The 12,704-nt window shown below is 37.8% G+C and overlaps 1 non-coding gene across 1 annotated transcript; it reads left to right on the top strand.

The window, feature by feature from the left end:
* Positions 1 to 283: 283 nt before the first annotated feature.
* Positions 284 to 391, top strand: LOC125156807 (U6 spliceosomal RNA). Its single transcript, XR_007148785.1, has one exon. It is a non-coding gene; the product is annotated as a U6 spliceosomal RNA (small nuclear RNA).
* The last annotated feature ends 12,313 nt before the right edge of the window (positions 392 to 12,704 follow it).

Raw genomic sequence — 12,704 nt, 5'->3', positions numbered from 1 at the left:
CAAATCCAAGACTTTGAACTTATTTTTTTATATCAGGATGATACCGTTTTTATTTGGGTTGAATGTCTAGAAGGTGGTCTCAACCTTCTGCAGCCTGTGGGCAGACAGAGCCACACCGTGTTCACGTTGGCATCGAGAGTGTTTGCTCACACTTTGCTTTGCTAAAACACCATGCCCTTGAGTCAGATACCCCAGTGGCACATTCAACGCAATGATGGAAACTTAACCGGATGCAAGCCCAAACACAGTCTTTATAAAAAGGCTATTAAAAAATATGTTTCCTGTGCTCGCTTCGGCAGCACATACGCTAAAAATTGGAACGATACAGAGAAGATTAGCATGGCCCCTGCGCAAGGATGACACGCAAATTCGTGAAGCGTTCCATATTTTTTTGAAAAAAAAAATTAAAAAAAAAATATATATGTTTCCTATGATATTGCAAACCAGTGCGTTCATAAACCAATTGGTTTATAAACCAATGACCATTGATACAATAGAATTTTTAAGCAAAAATTTCTGTAATTGGAGAAAATTTATTAAATTCCTCAAGAAACAAAAAGAAAAAGTTTTATTTATCTGCACTTGCATCCTTCAAGTAACTATCAGTATGTTAAGCGTCCATTTCACTTACCGTATTTTATCAATGTCTAGGACTATATTTGCACAGTTAAATCAGCTTATCAGTGAGATGTTAGTGAGCAGCTCAGAAAAACGTTGTCTTTTTAAAAATGTGTATTTATTTATTTTGAGAGAGAGAGTGTGTGTGCATGTGCAAGCAGAGGAGGGGCAGAGAGAGAGGCAGAGAGACTCCCAAGCAGGCTCTGCACTGTCAACACAGAGCCCAGTGTTGGGCTCGATCCCATGAACCGTGAGATCAGGACATGAGCCGAAATCAAGAGTTGGAGGCTTAACTGACTGAGCCACCCAGGTGCCCCAAAATGCTGTCTTTATAGAAAATTTCTTATTTTTTCCCAATCCCAGTATAATTTCTTTAAAAAAAAAGATTCCTTTTTTTTTTTTACATTTATTATTCTTTGTTTGCCAATCAATCTGCTCACTGTAAGTAAGCAAAAATGTTTAATCGTGAAGAGTATTTGAAATTTCTCTCCCCAGAGATTGGACTGACTGAGAAGTCACTAGTTGTGAGTCTACGTGGAGTCCCATAGATACTGACTGTAAGACCCGTGTTGAGAATGAATCTTGGGAGATTGGCTGGACTTCAACTATGTCATTAGGGAAACTGCACTCATATATTCAGTGTTCTTGTGAACTCCAGCCCTGTTAGATGTGCTTCCCCTAACATTTTTTGTGGCCCTGATTTGAGACTTTTCAATCGGTTTCAATTTCCACATCCCTCTGCACGTCCAGATTCTGGCTGTGCCTTGCAGAGAAGGTGCCAAAATTCCATGAGAACAACGGTCCCTATGGAATTTTTGGCTTGACCAGAAGCAGGAAGAACAGGAAACGTTATTTTAAAAAGTCCCGTTTTTCACACTGCTGATGTCTGGAGAGTCGAGATAAGCTTTGAGTCTACTTCCAAATCTTTGGGTGCCCCTCCAAGCGTGCTCGAAATGGGGTGTGAAACATAGCTTGCTGGGGTGGGATTGGACAGTGATCAAGATGAGACAGAGTTGGCAGGAGGGCTTTTCTCCGTTTGGTTTCCAGGATGATGGAGGTGAAGCTGGAGGTTTCCCATCCTAATGCCTTATCTAGGAGACAGCTCTGTGAATACTGGCCCCAAATGTTACTTTTCTTTTTTGTAAATATTATACTTTGAGTTGTTGAGTTTTAGTGAGCCAGAGAGCACAAAAATAATCTTTATTCTTGAAATATTTATACATAGAAGCATTACTGAAATAAGAATGCATGATTCCTTGGATTGGATTCCATCACTGTGACATAATTACTTTATTTTTAGTTCGTAGTGCTTAATGGAAATGTGACATGGAAGTGGGTGTTGGGGCAGAAACCAAGTTCTGGAAGTGATTGGGAATGGTTAAAACAGTGGTACAGACTTCCCCACGTCTCTACGCCCTTTTGCTCCTTTGAAATCTCAAGTATTTTTTTTTAATTTTACTTGTGAATTTAGAAAAGATCTCTACTTAATACATGAGTATTTCCAGGGGTGCCTGGGTGGCTCAGTGGGTTGGGCGTCTGATGTCTGCACAGGTCAAGATCTCACGGTTCATGAGCTGGAGCCCCGCATCGTGATCTCTGCTATCAGTGTGAAACGCACTTTGAATCCTCTGCCTTCCTCTCTCTGCCCCCCTCTTTAAAATAAGTAAATGTTTTTTTAAAATCTCTTAAAAAATAAAAAATATATTAGCATTTTCAAGTGTGACACTATATTGTAGATATCTTAGAGCTGTCAAAGATCTAGCAATTACATATCAGGAGACAAAATTGTTTTATGAGTTTAGTGAAGAAAAACATCATATGTAATAACTCAGTTTTAAATTTGAAAATTATGTATTATAACAGACCACATGTATTTACCATCTGATAACCAATATTCTTTAAGCAGAATGGAGGAAAGTTCATACTCCAGAAACATACAATTCTGCAAATAACACTGGAAGTGGTCATTTGCTTTCTCTAAGAATGCACAGGATGTACGAATATTTTGTTTCTAGCTGTCTAGGAATTCATGAAACTAGAGAAGACATTGAACACTGTTGCATGGAAATAATTGAAAACAAAAATTCATCTGCCTCTGCTAATATCCAGTGCCCCCTCACAACTGAATTAGCACGTGGGTTGATTAAGTGACTCAATGACAACATTTCCTAAGTGGATCCCTCAAATAGGCCCATGCTTAGGGCAATCAAAAGATGTGAAATGAAGAACACTGTCCTACGCACCATGGACATTGACTCCTCACGAAATTAAATACTGTTTCTAATTTTCTCCTCATCTTTCTACTCTTCAAACAAAAATAGATTTCTTTAGTGTTTCCTTAACATATGCACAGTCTCTGGGCTTTAACTTAATTGTCTGTAATGTTCTTACATTTTCTCTGAATTCTTGAGTTATATTACTATTGGATAGATGGATAGACAGACAGATACATAGATAGATAGATAAGATGTATACAAGCGTATGTGTATGTATGTATGTGTGTATGTACGTATCTATCTATCTAGAGAAGCAGCTAATGATAATGAATCTTAATAAAGCAGAAAACGATAAACACCCATAAGATCAGTAGTTCCACGGATTTATTACCATGGTTGGATAAGACAGTCTCTGTAAGTAGAGGCTTAAACTTTATCTATTTATGCCTTCACAATGAAACCATTCAGGAATAGGCCATATGAAGGTCACCTTGTTCATCACATTAAGAGGATAAATTCTAGAATTGAAGAAAAACTACAAAGTTTGCAAAAATATTTGATGGCAAATTCCTGATTTTCAGAAGCAAGGAAATGCTAAAGTGACAGGTTGTTGAGGGGGTTTCCTTCCCTACAAATGCAATCATGTCAGCACTGTCAGCCTGGTTTACTCAATGACTCAAGTAGCATTTTTCTCTCTTTATGAATATGAAATACCGATGCTATTTAATAAACAACTTGTGATCATGTGCGATATGCAAGACAGAGAATAATGAGACATAGTCCTTGTCCTGCAAGCACTGAGTCCTTACAGGACAAAATGAGTACACAAGAAGTCCCCCCTTCTGCATCTGGACGTTGGGATGGTAAATTTGGGGAAAGGTCTCTTCAATCAACTGTAATTAAAGAGCTACTTGAAATATCACATGATTTGAAACAAGGCATAAACAAATGAATGCGTGAACAATATGACATCGTTTCGGGGATGTTTTATGATCTTTCGCATGCCTTCACATGCATATGCCACAAACGTGAAATGGGAAGAATTAAGTTTATGGAAAACAGAGAGTCAGGGAAGTAATGAATGGAACCATCAAATTTTCGAACTCATCATTTTTCTGGTTCCATTTCACTACGCACCTTCCCATCGGAGAATGGCTAAGATAAAAAGTGATTCCAAATTCTTAAGGCCAGTAGAAGCAGTACTATCATAAGATTTTTTTTTATATTAAAAGAGGAAGAAAGGGTAGATTCTCCTTGGTTTCATAGCAGTCCCATTTTTTGGATAAACACACAAAAGTGTACCCCCCGGCAGAGTCAAAAATGAGCTATTACATTTATTTGCTTACCTTGGCGTCACTGGCAACATGACTTAAAGGCAGTGACGTGTGGCAGAGAGAAATCAGTAACTAGGAATAGTTAGCTATGCCATGGCTCTGGTTTGAAAGGGCAATCATTTCATTTTTCTTTGGTATTTCATGGACTCTGTCACCCTAAATTAAAAAAAGGGGGGATCAAAGTGGATCTTAAAGTTTAATATATTTTGAGAACTCTTTATTAGAGTTGCTAGCAGCCTCCAGTGCCTCCCGGTTTTAGTCCATTGTGTCCATTTGTGACTGTCATATACATTCCACAAGAACTAATTTGTGTTATTTGGGGAAAGCTGTTGGATTTATTTACTTGGCCTTGATTAGATTAGATCTGGCCATATCGACTGGGTCATTGTGTTTAACTCCTTATACTTATGTTTTATAACATTATAATAAAAGGCCGAGAGCCTCCCCTCAGTGCCTGTTCACAATCATTTATCCTTAACGTGTCTGAAAGAAACAGAGAGAAATGAAAGGAGACACTTTCTCATTCATGATTCTTTTAAAAACGGCTCCCTGTCTTCACCCCTCCCATCCTGATACCGCATGCACGGCTTGTTCTCAGCCTGCTCCCAGACAAGCGAGGGCAGGCCCCATAATATGATTCAAATTGCAATCTCATGTCTTGCGTCCCCCAAACACCTCATCTCCCATTCAACCTGGAACCTTCATTCCAGTCCCCAATTAGACTAATCTATCTGCCCAGCTCCGATTGGGGGTGATGGATCGGCTGGGAGGGTGGAGGGAGACGAAGAGATTTTCTCAGCTCCTCTGCATTCCCATAGGCACGCAGCATTTGACAGATTGGGCAGAACTGCCACGAAAGAGTCTGACACAGATGGTGTAATTAGAAAATGCGAAGTGCGAGTGTGAAATTTATCTTTGATCAGCACCTCCTTGCCAGATTGTCATCTATGTTAATATGATGATGGCTTCTTGGAGATGGATGGAAGGAAACAGCAGCCTTGAAGAGGAAAAGGAGACTGTTCACTCCATACAGAAGATATTCTATTTACTTCTGAAATCCAATCAATTTCTACAGGCCGAAAGGAAATTGTACTTATTTAATTCATACGGAAAATGAGCCTAACCTGATTCATACGCTTTATTAAACTATGATCAATATGGTAAAATCTGAGCTTTAGTTGGAAGGGGAGATGTGCTAATTTTTTATAGAGTAATAAATTAAAAAAAATACAGTCTATAACTGCAGTAGCTGTTAAAGACAATGTTCATCTCTCTTTATCAAGACTATGAAAAATGGATAGAAGAAAACCCCTATACTCCACAGCATGAAAACTTCAGATACTACCAGTGAAGTTTTATTTTCCACACTCCCTCCACTCTTTCTAGTCCAAAATAATAACTATGATTTTTTTTTTCAGGGCAAAGTACACTAGCTTATTTTCTTTGCTTTTTTAGTCTTTTTTTTCCCCTTATTTTTTCTGTATTTAGCAATTTATCAATTTAAAAATTAACAAAATGCATTTCTAGTCAGGACTCTCAGAAATTGCTGTGTTTTCACGTTATTTTCCTGAAAAATTAGGAAATTTACTATGAGGGATAGCAAGGGTAACCAGAAATCATTTCTTCTAAGTTAGCTCTATCCGACAACAGTCATCTTTTCTTTGGATGGCTCAGAAGGTTCAGGTTTACAAGCAACTATGATAGACTACATTTTGCTATAATCTGCTCAAATGTTCACATTGATGGTGCTAATTTTCAGGAAGGTAAATTAGCATAATTAATGACCAGCCAAATTTGGGGGTAATACAGTATGTAATTAACATTAGAGAGTTCTGTTGTACCACCTGCCCCCACATTTCATTGTTGCAGGGATTGAACTGTACAGGAGGAAATTTTCCCCTTTGCTGCACTGAGCAGAAAGCAGCTTTCTTCATCAGAATAAGCCATTAGCTGTAATGGCATGTAGGTGTAATGGAATGTGCTCGAAACATCTGTGCTGAGAGCAGGGGAGAAATTGCTGCATGCAGTCGTAGGCCTTTGGGGAGCTTGATTAAGGGTTGCTTCAGAGAACTTGAGATCTGGCTTGGGATGCAAAAACAAAAAAAAAAGGAGAAAGAGAGAGAGAAGAAAGGAAAATAATGCTAATAGATTTACGGATGTACTGCAGGGAGAACAAAGGATTTTTAATTTTTTTCCTTCCTTTATTGCTCTTATATTGCATCTGTTCTCTGTTGGGCTTTCACTTATTGAAGTGATCTGGAAAAAATGTTGCTCTAAATGCAGTTTAGCAGGAAAGAGCATAGCTGTAGAAATAAAATAGCTTGATTTTTTTTTGTCCCTTTTGGTTTGCTAATGGAAAGTTCCTCACAACCTGTGAAGAAAAATTCTAAATATTATTTATGCTAAGTGTTATCTTAACATTCATCTCAGGAAGTGAAACAAATATCCAGATTTGGAGCTGGAAATAATTTCTTGTTGTTTATCGGTCTATACATAGCAGTTTTTGCAATGTATCAACTACCCAGCTAATTCATTTTGAACTGCTTGATTCAATATTTCCAAGATTGCTTTGCACTTATTTTTAAAACCCACTTTTTCCCTAAAATTTTCATAAACATATGTATTACATGTAATAACATCTTAACATCTGAGGACAATGGGTGTATTTTTCAACTTTGTTTATTTTAGCAAATACTTATTGAGCACTTGCTATGTGCAAAAACACCGTCTCCCTGCTGGATGTTTGGTCATGTTGCTGGGAATATGATAAATTACATTTGGCAAGAGGCACAGTCAATTGTATCACTTCGGCCATCTCCTTATTGTATGCTGACTGCTGAAGCTACATCGATCACACAGCGATACACATTGATTGCTAAAACAACTCAATTGAATGCATTGATTCTGATGACGTTTGGCCATTTTAGAAGTGTTTAAAAAAAACAGCTTTTAACTACAGCCTTCATAGGAAAGTCAAGCCAAAAGAGAGTTATATTAAATAACAGGTAAACAAAGGGTTAAACATTTGAGAAACTAATGTAACTGAAAGGGAATTAGCATTCTGCATGGGACAGATGTGAATGTATTGCCTAGAAAATTAGAAACAAACCTGAAAATATTGGGTGATTTTATGATTAGGTAAATCTTAACACTTTCTAATTATAAATGACAATGAAGCACTCTCTTCGCTGGAATCTATCTTCCTTATGAAATAAGAAGCTTGCTGAACTGATGCCAAAAATTCCTTGCACTGAAGTTTAAAATATGTAAGGAGGCAAGAATGTAATAAAAATTCAAAAGCTAATAATATTATGGCGACTGGCATTGTTTACAATGTAGAGCACCTGCTGTTTGAAAAAAAAAAAAAAAGGAAGAAGAAAAAGTGAAATCATCAAACTGTTCCTAAATGGAAAATCTGGGCTCTCTGCCAATTACACAATGTGTTTCAGGTGCACTGTAAATAGGAACAATAAAAGGTGCAGAGGAAAGAATATGAAATGTTAAATCTCAAATACACGAGAATATTAATATGATGTTTCTTGAAAGAAAATCTTGGGACTCTTCCAGTGTTCTCCTGTGGAAGGAGGGGGTTTAAAATTTTACACAGCATATGTAAAGTTCTAAAACTTTTAATTGCCTGTATCTTAAAAAGAATATATATGAATGCAAGACCATTTGCTTCGGCAGCATTGCCTTTCGTTGTTTAAGGCAGAAAGGTCCATCTAGACCTGCAAATGCATGCTGCATTTCTTCCCAACGTCTTTTTATTACTGTGTGCGTGTGTGTGTGTGCGCGCGCGCGCGCGCATGCGCGCATGTTTTTGTGGATGGTAGTGTGAAGAATTAAATCTTGAGAGTAAGAAGAGAAGGAAAAGTAGCTTCTGTTGCTTACTGTTAAATACTATCCACGTCAAAGTTAGCATTATGAGCCACTGCAAAATATCAGAAACAAAGGGGGGTGAGATGTTGTATTTCGATCTTCTCCCTATGAAGCACTTAATAATGGATTCCTCCAGAATTAGACACCTATTTTTACCAGCTAACAAGTCACTCGTGCCAAATTCCCCTTTCTAGTTTAAGTGCGTTTCCTTTTTCATGAGGCATTTTAAAATCAACTCATCTTAGGAATGTCTATTACATTTTCAAACGCCAATCTTAAATCAAACCAAAACATCGTCATCATGCATATCTTTTAGAAATAACTTCGAAGGTGACACACTGTTTTACAATGATAACTGGAAACTAACCTTCGAGAACTGTACACCTTTCAAACACCCAATATTTCAGAAACTAGAAGTGAAACGATTTCAGCTGTACTTTTCAGACACTGGCGATTGCTAAGAACTGAACGGTTGTGAAATCTTTGGGTCAAATATTGTTTCTTTTGAGTCAGGAAACACATGAAACTAAGCAAAACCTCCTGTCCACATGGCAAAGGTAACCCTACTGATACAGAGAGATGGGTCCTCCAATGAGACAAAACATGTAAGAACACCCCTGCCTTTGTCTACCAACACCACCAGAAAGATACCTGCTCTTCAAGCCTTTACTATGTCATCCTGAGGATTTTATTCAAATTCTCTTTCCTCATCTTTAAAAGCAGGGCAAAATACTAACCACTTGTGTGATTTTTAAGAATATTAAATGGGATAATTAAGGTAAAGCACTTAGTCTAATGACTGACACATAGTAAGGCTTTAAAGATTTTGCTAGTTTAGCTAGTGTTAACACTATCACTGTTTGTGAAATATGCTACGTTTTCTGTATCCCAGCTGTCAAGATGTAAGGTGAGACATTGCAATTGGCCCTGTCTCGAAGGACTCCTGCAATGGTGTATATGAAGAAGGAGAGCTCAGCTCTATCAAGAGTTCTTGAAGAATACAAGTTAGAATTGTGAAGGACGTGGAGGAACCAGAAGAATAGGAGGAAGCGGGCCTATTGTCAACAAGAACCTAGAAGTGCACGTTGTAACACAGCAGAAGATCAGAAAATAGAAAGGTTAGAATATTAGAAATATAAGAAAAAAGATTTAGAAAGCGAGCTTTCTTTTAGACAGACTCTTTTTGGTTCCTGATTCTCTTATCATCTAAGGGCCATTGGGCAAGCATTTTGTCTTCTGTAGCCTCAACTTTTTAGGACGGGGGGCATTAATACCTACCTCACTGTGAGAACAAAATGGCAAAATAGCCAGTAAAGTGGCTGACAAATAGAACGTGCACACATATATCCCTCAAATGGTCTGTGACCTCACCTCCTTTTAAAGACTTGTTTTCAGAACTCTACACACATATGTGCTCGACACAATATGTTAAAATACTTCTAATAAAAGAACTTCAGCACTTTTAATGAGAAAACAATCAGGAAATATATTTTTTAAATAGTTTCCTGACTAGGGTTTCAAATATCAGGGTTTCCTCCTGGTGCGTCAGTATTCTCCGATTCTACAATCTGCAAAAATTACACCCCATCTACATAGTTCATCCTGTAAATATATTAATATGATGCCGCCAGCTCGGCTTTTCCAAATTTGAAATTAGAGAAGCAACAATAACAAAGAGCGATTTTCAAGATAGCAACATTTTATGAAATGTACAGAAATGACTATGACATTATTTACTAAAGACTTCTAAGTGAGCACCTATTTTGGATTGATATTTTTTTCAAATAATTTAAACAGACTGTGGCTTTGGGTACCACCTAAATATTTGGTGGGTACACTGGATTGATCCCCGGTCAACTTATACCTAGATTATTAAGATATACTCTTATTAGTTTCCATCCCTTTCTCCAAGTACTTTTCAAAATCGTCTCTCCTTAGAGGATGGTAATACAATTGTCCTCCCTCTTAAATTGTCTTGTCTCTTTGATTTTGAAAATCACCACATAAATCAAAATCACAAAGGTTGAACACAGTTAAATCTTTCTTTATTAATATGATGTATCTTTTAACTACGCTCTTCTAAAGAAATTAGCCCATCTACATTAGTGCAGCTTACTGAAATTATCCTCAATATATATTATCGTTTTTTAAACATAAGGCATAAGTTCTAAAAAGGCAATGATAGCATTCAACACTTTGAGTGAATATGATCTCCTATTGATTCTAATGATGGTGATTACTTCGATGAAGGTATTAAACATGGGCCACATGTAAAGTAGAAACAAACCTCCAAGATAAGTGAGTGATGCATTCTTTCTGTGGTCAGAAAAAGCAACACCCCCCAATGCTACAAACTGGACAGATCCCTAGTTTTTAGTCCTGTTTGTGGGACCACCTTACTAGTGACGTTGGAATAAAGAATATCAGGGCAATGTACAATCATTACCTGTTTATACTGAAAGCTGTTTTGGTCACAGTAAGAAGCAAGAGATGTTTCTTTGACTGGATCATAAGGACATGTCTGAGCCTGTCTTCATTGGAAGACATATGATGTATCTTCTGTATACGGGAAACAATAAAATATTTACATGTTTTTTAAAAAGGTCTTTCAATTAAAAGACAAAAGTCTTCCAAGATTTCTTTATTTGCGGCAACCTCCTTGGGTTTTTGTGAATTTTTAAAAATTACAGCTAATTTTAATTCCTTGCCAGATGCTTAAAGTAATGGCACAATCTACCACTTTTCACAATCTAAGGTATTAGAATTCTGGGATTCAAATTACACATTCACAAAAATACAACCTTGCTTAAGCAAATAAGGAAATTATTGAATTGTTAATGGAAAACCCCTGAGGCATAAGCGGGTTCCGGTAGGACTTGGTCCAGAGGCTCATACAGTTACCACAGAGTTCAGGCTGTCTCCATCTTGCCACCCCTCTCTCCTTCATGTTGGCTTTATGCTTAGATTTCACACCATGGCTCACCGAGAGCTCTAGACTTAAATATCCCCAAAGTTCAAACCCAGTGAAAAGGCAAAAAGACTCTTCTTGCCTATCCATTATAAATCCCAAGTTTAACACTGATTTTCCTCGTCTGAATCCCATGCCCATCTTTGACTATCACCACAATTAGGGGAATATGATGCCCCCAGTTGGCCAAGACCACTTCAATGCCTACTGCCTTCCAGATCCAGTTATGGAAGAAAGATTTATCTAAACATGTAGTCTGAAAGTAGGTCCTTGTCCTCCTAAGGAAAATCAGGATGTGGTTGCCAAAAGAAAGAGAAAAGCACATCGGATTACAATATCACAAAAGAGCAGGTATCTTATTCACTAATATCCACCCAGACTCCACAGCACAGTCTGGCACAGGTTCATGGTCCTAATGTGTGGCCGCCATTCTAGATAGTCATGAATCACAATGGTGTGTGAATCAGACAGAGCTTAACTTTGGTGTATTCACTCAGATAACAAGTATAAAATGCCCAGATTTGAATGAGGCAACTATAGAATATTTTAATAATAATTTATTACACGGGCTATACTAGTGGAATGAACGAGACAAAGTGATATGGAGGGTAACTCCTTACATAGCTTATGGCATAAGAGTAAGTGCCTTGGGAGGGGAGGATGTGAAATTCAGTCAGGTGCCGTCATAGGTTGCATGGAGTTTTACCAGGTCGCATCAATGGTAAGATAACCAGGAATATAAAAGGACGGCACACTGCGTAGTTAGCGAAATACCTACAAACAATGGTACGATTTTCTTATCTTTACTCATCACTTCTCTGAAATCTTTCCTATATCTTATCCTAAATATCCTAAATCGTCCCCTCATCTAAAGTGGGGATGGCCTTGAATGCCTTATTAAGCACCAGGACTTTTCTGAGTAGGCAAACAGGGACCCAAAAAAATTGAAAAAGCACCAAAATATAATCTGGCTCTGACCTCATGTGAAAAAAAAAAATGAACTATGAGAGAGGAGAAGAGAGGGAGAGAGAGAGGGAAGGAGGGAGGAAATAATGTTTTCAAAAGAAGTGGTGAGAGCAGGGTAAGTAAATTAGAAATGAATATTGAAGGACTAGTGTTTTCACATAAGTATCTTATTTTTCTTTTATGACTTTATTTCCAAGATAGTAACTGTTACTTAAAAAAAAAAAAAACAATTAGAGGGGAGCCTGGGTGGCTCAGTCAGTTGGGCGGCCGACTACGGGTCAGGTCATGATCTCGTGGTCTGTGAGTTCAAGCCCTGCATCGGGCTCTGTGCTGAAAGCTCAGATCCTTGAGCCTGCTTCCGATTCTGTGCCTCCCTCTCTCTCTGCCCCTTCCCTGTTTGGTCTCTGTCTCTGTCTCTGTCTCAAAAATAATAAACATTAAAAAAATTTTTTTAATTAGAGGATTATATATAATAAATGTTGAAAGCCCTGTCCTAATTCCAGTCCACAAGCTGTTATTGGTAATATCATGGCATGCATTCCAAGCTATATGCACAGATGCTTCCTCCCTCTCTCCCTTCTTTCTTTCCTTCCTTTCTCTCTTTCTCTCTCTCAACAGAAATGGTGTCATCCTCTAGGTGCTATTTTGTAGCTAGCCTTTTTCTTTTGATGATACATCCTGAACAACCTTCCATATAACACAGACAACCTTGTATATCTTTAT

This window comes from Prionailurus viverrinus, chromosome F2 (assembly GCF_022837055.1).
Source record: "Prionailurus viverrinus isolate Anna chromosome F2, UM_Priviv_1.0, whole genome shotgun sequence".
NCBI lineage: Eukaryota > Metazoa > Chordata > Mammalia > Carnivora > Felidae > Prionailurus > Prionailurus viverrinus.
Note: the sequence above shows the minus strand (reverse complement) of the source record. Positions and strands in the feature narration are given on the sequence as shown.